The 13,610-nt window shown below is 44.9% G+C and overlaps 1 protein-coding gene across 19 annotated transcripts in view; it reads right to left on the bottom strand.

Moving 5' to 3' along the window:
* The window catches only part of EPB41L1 (erythrocyte membrane protein band 4.1 like 1), a 247,953-nt gene that overhangs the window by 209,135 nt on the left and 25,208 nt on the right, over positions 1–13,610 (bottom strand). For 18 of the 19 annotated variants that reach the window (XM_053249591.1, XM_053249593.1, XM_053249578.1 and 15 more), the window contains exon 2: positions 6,578–6,634. The exons of the other annotated variant lie outside the window; for it this stretch is intronic. The gene's annotated coding sequence lies outside the window, so the exon portion shown is untranslated. The remainder of the gene's footprint in view (positions 1–6,577; positions 6,635–13,610) is intronic. 19 annotated transcript variants of the gene reach the window in all.

Below are 13,610 nucleotides of genomic sequence, written 5' to 3'. Positions count from 1 at the left end.
TATCCCTCTTATCATGCTAATGATTCTGTCAGTGCCTCTCCCTATTTGCCTCTGTGTTTTCAGAAAAAGTAGCTTAAAACCAGCATTTTTTAAAACCTGGAAATACCTTGAGGTAAGCTATAATTCGCAAGACCAAAGCCCAACTTGTGCGTTGAGTGGTTCCAAGGATCTTGAAGGGACTTCGGTGTAAGTTTGGCTGGTGCGTGAACACACACTTTCTCCCGAAGGAGATATGGGGTAGAAGCCCTGTCTGTAAAGCCTCCTGGAGATGCCAAGGTGCGATCCTGAGACAGTCTGCATTCAGGCAGATGCTCTACCACTGAGTTACAGCCCCATTCCCAGCTTAAGGGGGGAATATCTTTCAGCAAACAGTGTTCATATGTAGTCAAATGCAGACCAGGGCAGACCTTGCTTAAGAAAAGGGCCAAATCATGCTCACTGTTGCAAGACCAGGGCTCCTTCCCAGTTATCCTAGGAGAAAGAAAAAACTAAGAGTTTGGCAAGACTCCTACTGACTTTGGCTGATTGAGGAAAGGGACTGTATATATGATAGTGTGAAATATCTTTATCATCAGGGTGACCGAGTTTCTAAATAAACCAGTGCTGCAAACGAGTATGCTCAGAGTTTTCAATCAGGCCAGACTGGACATGCTGGTGGGAAGGTAAGACCCCCTTCCCACGCAGTTTACCTTCTTGCAGTCAAGATGCCAAGATGATTTTTCTCCCAAGGGGGTTCCAATATAGGAAGTGAGATCAGCTGGGAGAAAAATCACTTTGGCAGAGAGACAGAAGTCACCCTGTTGAGGCAAATGGGATAAGACCCCCTGAGAATTCTCTCACTAGGAAAGAGAACTATTAACATCAAATAAATGTTCAGAAAGCCCAAGTTCCAGCATTAGAAAGGATGGAGAACTCCTGCAGGGGTAGGTGGAATTACCTTATTGAAGTGGTTCCCAAATTTGCCCCCTGCCCATGTTGTGGAACTACAACTTCCATCATCCCCAGCCACAACAGCCCAAGACCACTGTGGCTGGGGTGATGGGAATTGTAGTCCAGCAATATCTGGGGACCCAAGTTGGGAGCCCCTGTTGTATAGGAAGAAATATGCAATCCGATGGCTAAAGTTCAAGGTTTAATCACTGGCATTCAGCTCCAGCTGCCTAAGCTGTATACAATGTATAAAGTGCAGTATTGCCATCCTATCCTTTCCAGGAACAGGTCAGAGGCCAACACACACCATTAATAAAATGCAGTTGCTGGGTTTTTAAAAATATGGGACAGAGCCAGGATGAGGCAGCATGCAAGACACCAAGGTGGATTATCCAGAACCTCCACCTGGAGACAAGGGAACACAATCAGGGACACTGCCAAAGGATCCCTTGGCCAGATGGGAACCACAGCAGCATGGCTCCTTCCCACACAATGACAACACCAGAAGCTCCAAATTACATAGAAAGACTCCAGAACACAGCTCCCTCCCATGCCTCTCATTTGGCTTGGGGCTTTTGGAATTACTCAACTGCACGGCAGCAAGCCACATGGTAGCAGTGCCTTACAACATGAAGAGGAGCCTAAAGAGGGAGAAGCCACAGAGCGCCCTCACAGGCACAGATGAGGGGGTGGGGAGAGGTGTGTGTGTGTGTGTGTGTGTGTGTGTGTGTGTGTGTGTGTGTGCACGCACGTGCGCGGACACACACACACACACACACACTCCATAGGGCTGCCCTCATGATCAGAACTAAAGGTAGGAGAAGCCTCCAACCCTAGTTCATGAGCTGTGAGCACTCCCAATACTGGATCATGTGTTAGATAAAAGCAGGATCAGAGGCAGGGAGCTTGCTCATTTGACCAGCCACAGATGGGTAGGATGAACACACTCTACCCAGATTCCATCCCCAGCTTCAGAACAAGGTAGGAGGGAAAATCCTACTACATCGCCCAGGGACGCAGGTTGGGGGCGGTATATAAATATGTTAAATACATAAATAAAACAAATACCCAGCTGGGGCTTGACAGATGAGCAAACTTCCCATCTCTGACCTGGCTTTTATCTAACACGCAATCAGATATCAGGATTGCACTCAGCTCCCTCACACAGGTTAGGTAGATTCCCTTACCCTTACAATAATTGTGAGGACAGCCCTAAGGTTTGCTTGGACAATTTAAGGTGTGTTAAGCAGACATCCCAGGGCATGCTGTTTCAAGGCAGTTACATAGGAAGCTGCCATATATCGAGTCAGACCTCCAGTCTATCTTGCTCAGTATTGTCTTCACAGACTGGCAGCGACTTCTCCAAGGTTGCAGGCAGGAATCTCTCTCAGCCCTATCTTGGAGATGCCAGGGAGGGAACTTGGAACCTTCTGCTCTTCCGAGAGCAGCTCCATCCTTCAAGAGGAATACCTTACACTGCTCACACTTCTAGTCTCCCATTCATATGCAACCAGGGCAGACCCTGCTTAGCTAAGGGGACAAGTCATGCTTGCTACCACAAGACCTGCTCTCACAAGACCAGTTATGACAGAAGAGGGTGTAAAAGATGGTCAAGAGGAAGAAGCTCATACTTGGGAGTGAGCTTGGAATTTAACCTCTCATTTTAGTTATTCTTGCTCTGTTGCTGAAGGTAAACTGAACTTGTGCTTTGTTTCTGGTGCACTCTCATGTAGACACCTAAACCCAGGTTCTCCACTTCAAAAGACTAAGATGGGGTACCTCAAGGAGGAAAGCATTATGTGGACATATCTGGAGTCATGTTTCAAGCCAGATAGGCACGTGGCCTAACTTGCAAGAAGAAGGAAAACTGATGATATCCCCTTGTTTTGTTTCTGTTCATGTTTCTCCCTACGAGGGCATAACAGCAGTTCTCATCCAGAGCAAAAGGAGCTGAGAAATGCCCACCAAGCCTTGCAATAATACAAGGTAAGCCCCTTGGAATTACTGAACAGAAATGGCTCATAAAAGTTTACAAGCCAACCTGCTCAGAGAGAGAAGTCTACATGAGGCATATGTATGCATTTTATCTTCATCAGTGGCAGTGACCCATATAACTCTCCTGAAAGACAGGGATTCCCTTATGTCACTAGCACAATATTTGCCCTGACAAGGTTGCAGTTACTGCTTCATGCATGTGTAGTGGGGGCCATCCTTCTGCTCTGGAGAACAGAAGCACAGACCCCATCCTACACAAGAGAATTGTGCCAGGCTCCGTTTCATCTGAACTACAGCTACTGATGCACAGTGGCACCATCAAGCAAGCATTCCCAGATGAGGACTGAAGTGCCAGAATCTTGGCAGATCTGAGAAGTAAGCCATGACTGAGCATCACTGAAATCAGACTAGTCAGTCATGACTAACTCAACTTCCATTAATTTCAGTAGGACACGGTTGAGACCTAACTTTCTGACAATCTGGACTGAGATACAGCTCAGTCCAGATTGAAGACAGCCTTGGTTTATGACAGGGGAAAGGCTCTATCAATGAGCCACTCCAGACTTCAGGAATATTTGCCATGGGAATACAAGATACATCCATGAAATACATGTCTTTAGAACTACATGTATCAGGACTCCTGGGCATGAGTGTAAAGATGTAAAGCATGAACAACCAATGCACATGTTGTCCAAGACAACGCTGGCTACCATGACAAATGTGAGCTCCCTGAAGGGCAACCCCAGCCTCAACCTTCTCTGCAAGACCCTCACTGCTCATTAAGATCATCAGGAGAGCTCATCTTCATTTTCAGTAGCCACCCCTAGGTTGTGGAATGAGCTCCCCATAGGAATAAGAGGTTTATCATCTCTGGATGCCTTCAAGAGAGCCATGAAGACCCACCTCTTCATCCTAGCTTTTAATAATATCTAGATGGATTTTAAATGAGTTTATGTCAATATTGTAAATCATTAAATTGGATGGGTGGTACAGAAATTTGTGAAAATAAATAAATAATAATGTAGCAAAACACGTCTGTCACATGTGTCCCAGGGTTACAACACTAGGCATTTCCCACAATTTAGTATAGATCGACATGCTATATATGTATAGCATGGATGATACACACATATCTTGCAACAGCCATTTCTTCAATTTGAACTATTAAGCTTATTTTAGAAATTTATTCTGTGTGAGTGTGTGTTATCAGCCCAAACCTTCACTCTATCATGCGTATTCTGAATTACTAGTGCACTTTCATCCTGTTCCACATTTATTTTACATTTTCTAGTGCCAAAAGCAGTACAGAATGGCTACAGCCATCCACTGTGATGCAAAGACACCATGGCTACCGTGATGTTCCCTAAAGAGCCACAGCACTGTAGCAGAGCAGCAGAAAGAACTTGGGCTGGGTTGGTTGGGGCTGGCCTGTTTGGAGAATTCATGCTCAAAACGGTGAGTCCTGCAGGGGCTAACTGGAATAAACCTCAAGGTCAAACTACAAATGACAGCAGCTTTGTGGCAGTTTACCCAATCAACTGGAAAGCAGGAGGTGGGAGGCCAATGTTAAGAGCAAAAGGACACATAGATGAGGAGAGCTAAACCCTCCCCAGTTTCCCTCCCCACTCACAGGCATTTTCCTCATCGCTACATTTTCCTCCCTGGTACTAGGGTATTGGAGCCGGGCTGGAACACAAGGTGGCAGCAGAACAGTCACTTCGAAAGTGATCTGTTGAGGGGTAGGGATGTGCCGAAACGCGATTCTGAAGCCAAATCGCAGAGCACCTCCCTTTAAAAATGAGGGCTTCCCCAGCCCCTTTCAAAGAGAGGCTGCAATTCTTACTGACCTGCACTTTGGCCAAATTTACCTTTAGGAAGCTCCAGAGAAGCTGTTGCAAGGAATTCTGTTTTTATATAACTGCTCAGGTCAAGTAAACTTGTAAACGTTTTGGAAACCATGCAAATGGCCAGCGCACATGCTGAGAGACCATGCGCATGCTGGGGTCAGGTGCAGGGGCAGCTGGGAGATAAGCACAGTTAATCCTAGGGCAAGTGCCGGGAGTATGGCGATGGCAGCCATCGGAGGAGGAGCAGGTATGGACTTGCTCTTTTTGCTTTAGAGGGGCTGGGAGAGGGGCTGGGGTGTCACGCCCTCGAGCTCTGACAGCAAGGAGGAAGGGGAAGCTGTCAACTTTCCTGCCGATTCAGGAGTGTCTGAGGGGCAGAGCCCGGCTGTCAGCGTTCATGAAACGGCTGTGGTGGATCCAACTAATGATTTAGAGCTGAGTCAGCAGAAGGCGTGGGGGACCAATCGGAACTATGCAATGAAACACTGACACCACAACAACGCAGGCGCACTAAACGCAAAACGCAATTAGAATCTATTAGAAGAAGCAAACGCCTCTTGCTGGAGGCTGATAAGCCGTGAATTATTGCCAGCTGGGAGCTATCGGCTTCCACTATAAATCCTGCCACCAGCCGTCTACTCCTTGCTGAAAAACAACGTACGTCATTCAGTCGACAGCGTTCAGCCAAGCCGTGAACTTCCCTGGCATTTGGCCAGACCTTGACATGGGGAAGCTCTCGTTTATAAAGAGGAATGGGCCCCACCATTTAGTTTCTGAATCATGTTTTGGCACATCCCACCTAATGGCGCAACGGGGAAATGACTTGGCTATCAAGCCAGAGGTTGCCAGTTCAAATCCTCTCTGGTATGTTTCCCAGACCAAGGGAAACACCTATATCGGGCAGCAGCCATATAGGAAGATGCTGAAAGATGAGAAGTATGAAATCTCATCCTGTGAGGGAGATGGCAATGGTAAACCCCTCCTGTATTCTACCAAAGACAACCACAGGGCTCTGTGGGCGCCAGGAGTCGACTCGGCACCAACTCGACGGCACACTTTACCTTTAAACTATGGGAAGGGGAAGGATCAGTTACTTCACCCACATTCTCCTTTTGAACTTGGAAATCAGTCAGTCTGCAGCTCACCCTACGTTGCATATGCAATTAGGACAGACCCAGTTTCAAACACATGGGTTTGCACCATTACATGTAACTTGAGCCTCAGGCATAAAACAAATGCCAAAATCACTATTATTATTATAGTTAATATTTCACCAGCCATGCATTTATAGGGGTATATAAGACAAGATCTTTGGGACAAAAAAACAGGATCTAACAATACAAACCCCATCTATCAGGCCACTGTCCAATCCTGAATCAGTGAATACAAATCCCAAGATCTTCTCAAAAGCAGAAATAGTTCTTTTTCACATTGTCATCTTTAGGGCTGAGCAGTACAGCCCTAAACCTTGAACTGTCTGCAGGCTGCAATTGTTACTGATATTCACTTGGCCTTTGGCCAAGTTTACCTTTATTAAGCTCTAGAGAAACTATTGTGAGGATATAACTGCTCAGGTCAAGTAAACTATATGTTGTTTGCAGTTAAGACAACGAAGGCAGTTCTGGAAACCACGAAGAAATGAACACCTTGTAGGACTTCTGATGACAGGTAAAACTCAGAGGTGGTAGGTTTGATTTCACACACACACCCCTCAAGACCAGTCAGCCTTTTTATTGATCTAATGTTCAAGGAAGTGGAATGGGCAGATTTGACAAAGGGCAATAAAACACTTAGCGAACACTCACCCACTCTCCAGCTGCTGTCCTGGGGTATTTTATCTCCGTTCAGGCACTGTTCAAACACTACGGAAAAGAAAACGAGAGAGAGGATTTTTATGCTTTTCTTTGAAAAGATTAGAATTGTGTCTCCTGCGGGGGGCATCACAGCTAAACAACTTCCCATTTCATTACGAGTTATTATGCAGCAACTGTATTTACCACAGGTAATGTTTCCTGCAGAAAAAATCCAAGTTTGTGTACAAGAGACCACAGTAGTGACCATTTTGCACAAGACTTTAGCATTAGAGATTAATTTCATATGAGGTGTCTCAGGCACAATAAACAAATAACTACATAAACAAATAACTGCTATTAACAAGCAAAGACCAGTGAACACTAGACATTGGTATTCTAATGAAAGTTGTGTATAAAAATAATGGCAGCAGATTGTAAGTCCCTGCTGTTAGGGGAGAAAGTTTGCTTTCAGCTCTCTTTCCTTCCCAAGGGAAATCACTGTCTGACCCTCTCTCTCTACATATTTCTTGCAAAGCCACTCCCATTCACACAGCAGTCTGTCCTTTCTTACCTTTCATTACTCCAACTCCTGCTCCCCGCACTCACCCACCCCAAATACTGCAATCTGTAGCAATGGCTACCATTCTGTTTCCGAGCACAATTCAGAGTTCTGGTTCTTGTCTTGCAAATCCTGAATGGACCTGAAGGATCTTCTTCTGCACAAAGCTGCCCAAGTCATCCCAAGGAGACACCTCTCCAGGTCACCCACCCCACCCCCAGAAGTGAGGCTGGTGGTGATCAGTGATAGCACCTTCTGGGATGTGGCACGCTGGCTTTGGAATGTTCTCCAAGGGCCAACTCTGATGTCTTTCTATTGTCAAGTGAAAATGTTTTTAATTTCCTCTGGTCTTAACTAGGCCTGAGATTTTTATATGATTATTAATTGGGTACGACAAGCACCCTACCCAAGTTTGGGAGCTGTGCACACTCATTTTGCAATCATGTGCAAGTAAAATGCAAGGTACGAGGCAGGGTAAGTTGTTGTGTGCAAGGCTCATGCTGGGTAGAAGAGCTTTTCCACCTACCTCATTGAACAGCTGGGTACAGCTGTTGGGCAGGAGGCGGTCTCCTACCCAGCACAAGGTTCACAATCACTTCCCCCACTTCCTACCTTGCATTTTACTCTCACACTATCACAGAATGGGAGTGCACACAGCTCCCAGACTTGGCCTATTGCTGCTCATGAGAATCTGCCTACTTTGTTTTCTATGCTGATTTGGCTGCTCTATCGTTGTAATGATTTGTAATTGATTCAACTATTAGTGTCACTTTTAAGTTGTATAAGCTGCTCTGGGAATGGTTGAAGTTTTTGTAACAAGAAATGTAAAATAAACTGAGGTCTGTTTGGCTTTGAATAGTGTGTTTTGTCACAAAGGGTATTCAAGCTGAATTTGGATCTCGGACCTGTCCAAATGAAAAAGCTCTGGCACTGGCCAAAAGTAGCAAGAACCACAGCTACTTTGGTTCTTGCTACAGTTCCAGTCAAGTGGAGCCATTGACTGGATGACTGCCAGTCAAGCAGATGACTTACAAAAAGCAACCAACAGCACTCTATGCTTTAAAGAGTGCAAATTCTACACTATTCTAATACCTACCCTGCAAGCTTAATTCTGTAACAGCACACATGCAAATTAAGGACATTTACATGTATTTTCTTTTTTGCATAATTTATTCTGCTTTTGCTAATCATGGGGAAGGGGGAAAACTTTACCTGAAGCCCCATTTGTGGCTACTGGAAATTGTATGCAACCATCCTCCCAGCTCCTGAGATTCTACTAGACTCTGGTCACACACACACGCTAATGTCTATTTCTGCAACCATAGGAGTTAGAAGCTGGTTTCAAAACAAATGCCCCAAAAGCTCCGATTCTCAAGATTTGGTATTTATACAAAATACCAACGTTTTTTACCCAATACTGTACCAGAGTATTTCCATGGCTTTTGGCAAGTCTTCTAAAATAATCCATTGGTCCACGTGTAAAGCCTTTCAACTGTTTTTGACAACAGTCTGAACAAAGCAAAGTATTTATGCAATATCAAATTCTGTATTTTCACAGAATTGTAACACACATATTCCTAAGTTCAGTAATTTAATTTCAGTAAATTAGAATAAGAAAAATAACCTAACATAGCCTAACATTGACAAGAGCAAGGACAGGTACAGTGAAATCTATCATCTGATCAGCACCAAGCCCAGTTCGTCCTGATATTCTAGTTCGCTTGGTTTCTACAAGCACAGCTTGCCAACTGTATTTTTAAAACATACACTGCAAGGACAAGTACTCAGTACTGTACATTATAATGCCACTTCTACAGCAGCACAATATCCATATAGTACTGATAACACAATACATCAACAGCAACCACCTACTAGTGTAGTTTTCATACAAAAGTTCAAATAATGTGAATGCAGACTAAAACAGGCGATAACAGAAAACATTTTCACTCTTGTGATGGTTACAAACTGTAAATCCACAATAAAAGCTACTCTGCAAATGACGGCTGGTGTTTTTAGTACTGGCAGAAGTCTTCATCCTTGTGATACAAATATTTATGGTTCAAACTAACAGGCTACCTGGTGGCTGACCCATTTTGACTCCACAAGCTTTTCAAAGTTGAGCAAACCACTTAATAAAAAAGTACATGGCGGGGGGGAACTGCACCATAACATTTTGCTAGTGAAGATAATGAACAACACTCTTCCTGACACACACAATTTTTCAATGTAATAACCTTTCCCCATAGTGAAACTCAATTATTCCTAACACTATTAATAATTTCACTCATAACATTGATTTATAAATGCAATACTCTGGTTTATCATACCTGACAAAAACATTTTGCCAAATTTGCTCAAACTTATTCAAGGCCTGGCAGTGAATGTGAATAGAGGAGAGCTGGTCTTGTGGTAGCAAGCATGACTTGTCCCCATAGCTAAGCAGGGTCTGCCCTGGTTGTATATGAATGGGAGACTTGATGTGTGAGCACTGCAAGATATTCCCCTCAGGGGATGAAGCCACTCTGGGAAGAGCAGAAGGTTTCAAGTTCCCTCCCTGGCTTCTCCAAGATAGGGCTGAGAGAGATTCCTGCCTGCAACCTTGGAGAAGCCGCTGCCAGTCTGTGAAGACAATACTGAGCTAGATGGACCAATGGTCTGACTCAGTATATGGCAGCTTCCTATGTTCCTAATAAAAAACTAATCCTTCAGTTTGGGAAATAAATGGCGGCCGGGTGTGTGTGTGTGTGTGTGTGTGTGTGTGTGTTGTATTCAGGATTTTAGCAAGATAGTTACTGCACCAACCATTGGTTCAATCTAGCAATCAGGAATGCATATTTCATGTTTATTTCAGTGACCACTATTTAAAAGATCAATTACCTGCCCTTGCATCTGTGTCTGTACTTCCTGCTCTAATGGCTCTAAAGCAACAGGAAGCAACACGAGGACTCTCTGGGTACTTTACCCCGTGAAGCAGGATGGCATGGTGCAAGAGGACTCTTCCCCAGTACAGATGCCAACACAGCAGCCTCTACAGTCTGCACCTCACAATTCTGCTGAGCAGTACTGTGCAACTGCCATGCAGCATACAGGAGAGGTGAGAGGGGTCACTTTGCAGCAGTGGGGAACTGCAATATAGCCAATATGCAGATTTGTGGTCCACAAATTAGTTCCATTGTAATCTTTTGCAGCTTCATTCTTTGGGAAAGTATGATTTGTTCAGCTAACCATGGTTTTGTGTCAGATCTGAACCACAGCCCAAGGATGAACTGCGGTCTGTTTGGGGCCAGCAAATCAGGATCCCAAACCACTATTTGAAGCTGGTTTGCAAACCACAATTAGTGCTAGCCGTGGTTTCACATGATGTCTGAGTTCACAGACCATCAGTAACCCTCATGAAACCACATCCAGAGCAAATGGATATGGATATAGAGTTGCCATGCCCCCCAAAATTCCATTTCACCCAGATTATTTTTTTTAAGCTAAGCTCTACCCCTTGAAGAAGCAGAGTTATAGAGCAAAACGTGCAGTCACTATTCTGCTCAAAAAATATTTTCAAGCCAATTAACATAATATGCAGGTTAGGCACCCGGATTTGGAAAGCCAGAAAATGGCAACCCTAAAATGGAAGAACAAAAAAAGTGGACAAGAATCATGGCTAAGGTTCTTAACTGTGGTTTACACAAACTATGGTTTCACATTACATCTGAACCCTGGCACAATGTATGCATGAGCCAAGCACAATATAATCAGTCACCAAGGTGAATTGTTTTTAATACAAAAGGATTTAGCCTGCCCACACCCACACCCACCCCCCACACCCACAATGAGGAATACTCTGAATTCATACTTGGAAGAGCTACAAAAGTCTTTTTTTCCAAATAAATTGGCTGAAAATACATTAGTCCTCATGGATGCTTTTTCCCTACTGAACTGAACTCAGAGCCTTGCAATCATGAATGTTTTAAAGGTACAAGAAGACGTCCAATGGAAAGTAACCCTTGTTCAAAATGATATGCTTATTCTCCATTACTCTCCATTAAGTGCAGCACCTGATGCTACTGGAAGTTGGCAAGGAAAGGCTAGTGCTGTGAGCAAGTTTAAGCCTTTTTCTAAAGTGGGGGGACACCCCAGTCCTGGTCTGCTCAGTTTCTTTATAAGTCAAAGCGCTGAGCAGCTGCCCAGGTGGAAGCTCCTAAAAATAGCCTGTTTAAAATTGTACTGAGCTGCTAAGAAATCCAGTTATTCCTGCCTTTCAACTTCTCAAGCCACATGCCTATCAGTAGTAGGCCAAAGTACAGAGCACAGCAGGGAAATCTTCCTTTGAGTGGGTTTGGTTTAGGCTTAGGCTGGTTGGAAAAATGTGTCGGAGGGAGGCTCACTAGGACACACTTGTTTCCTCTCTGGAATTTCCACACAGGTACACAAATAGCACCAGAGCCAACCGTGCCAAGACAGGAGTCTGCCAAGCTACCTGTTACATGTAAGGAGTTCGGGATGGAATACCCTTCTCATTCAGGAAGGGCAAAGGGCTATGGAAAGAAGGGAAGGTGAAAGCCTACTACATCATAACTAGGAAACATCACAAGGACTATGAAAGTGTGCAACCCCACACTTGCACACCCACCCCAGTTCAACACTGTATAGCACCGCCTTGCAATGCACAAGTCAAATTACTGCCAAAGAGGAAGAGAAGCCTTCCAACAATACACACACACACACACACACACACAGACACACACACCCCTACCTTCCCATATGCACTCATGGCTGGATCACAGGTCATTTTTCCTACTTAGAAACAACAGCCAAGTAGGAAAACAGATGCATACAGTGCACACAACAGCCTATTCCTCCCGCCCCCCAATGATGAATGAGAAGGAAGGGGCAGTACTTCCATGAGGCAGAGTGAGGCAGTTGCCTCAGGGGTGAGTGTGAGAAGGACACGGGGTGGCAGCACCAAGGGCGGCATCCCACTATTGGTCCTCCCTGCCCCACTGGAACATGCTATTCATTTTGCCCTCCTCGGTCTGTGGGGCATACCTTTTCTTCCCTCCCACCACCTTGAGCTAGGAGCACCCCCAACATCACTGCCTGGCTTGGAGGCATAATTTGAGTGCTCCCATGCCACTGTTTTGGCCGCATGCCCTGAGAATGCAGAACACCCACCTACAGAAGGGGGTAGGTATTCTATCGTCCATCTCAAGCAGCAGAATGTCTTGACTGCCCCGTGAGGGAGATTAAAGCCTCTTCCTATCACCACTTCCCAGCTCATTAAAAGTAAGTGGAAGAATGAACCAGTCCTCCATGACATACACTTGCAATTAAGACTGCACTAGATAATCTTCCCACTCTGCTGTGCTTCAGCGAGAACATCTCCCCTCAGCCACCTCTTCCTTTCTTTATGCTCTTTGAGGGAAATGTATTGTCTCAACTGGAGGAACCAGTCTGCTATAATCACCTCAAACAAGGCCAAGGGAATGATGAATTACCGAGGAGGAGGAGGAGGAGGAGATTCAAAAAAAAGTTAGTGAGCCTCTCCTTCAGAGCTTATGCGTTCATTGCAGCCTCCACCTTTACACACAAGCTGAACAGTACAGAATCAAAGATGTATATGAGTTGTGGAAGGGGGGAGGGAGGATAAAGAGACCAAAGAAGATAAAGCAACAGCGAGAATAAAAAGGTCACCAAAGACAGGTCTCCCATCATCTCTACTGTAACTGCCCATTTTGACAATTCCACTGGAGAGGACTAAGAGAGAGAGAGGATGGGGGGAGGAGCGGGGGTCCTCTCATACACTCTGGTGAACTTCTCCACAAAGCAGGTCAGCACAGCTTATGATTCACTGCCAGGAAGCCAGCAATAAAGCTGTGGCTAGTCAGACACTTGAGAACCTTCCTTGGTTCCACCATCTGTCTAGGACTGCAGATACTAGGAGTGAGGTGTGTATGTTGGTAGTTACTAAGCCCCTGGTGTCTGCTGGGCTAAGTCACAAACTGTATGGTTCTGCTCCAAAGAATGATCAAAGCAGCAGTTTGGATACTTGGTCTGCTATTTGGGTGATGACGGGGCACAATTTAGGGATCAAGAGCTGGTGTGTACTTCCATGGTCTACTCTGGTCCTGCCATCAGTGCTGAACGGGTGAGCATTCTCATGGCCTATGGGGGAAATACTGATTTACAACACAGCAGTGAACAATATTGTGATGTTGGGTACTCATTTTACTTCAGTTTGCAAAAAGCATTTACAGGCCAGATGACAGATGGACACATCAGCATTATCCACGAAAGCATGAAAAAAAATTAAAGGGAGTGCATATCAAATACAGCCTCATGCCATTAAACCAGATTTCCAGAGAGGTCCAGCAGAGAAGACATGGCTTCTCTGTCTGCTTCACATAAAATCAAATAAATGTGGACTGTAAAGTCTATCCCTGGTCAGTGTACTAGAAGGGGGAGTAGGAAGGACAGGAGATTTCTCATGGGGTA

This window comes from Hemicordylus capensis, chromosome 4, assembly GCF_027244095.1.
Source record: "Hemicordylus capensis ecotype Gifberg chromosome 4, rHemCap1.1.pri, whole genome shotgun sequence".
Classification (NCBI taxonomy): Eukaryota; Metazoa; Chordata; class Lepidosauria; order Squamata; family Cordylidae; genus Hemicordylus; species Hemicordylus capensis.
This window is presented reverse-complemented; position numbering and strand designations above follow the sequence as displayed.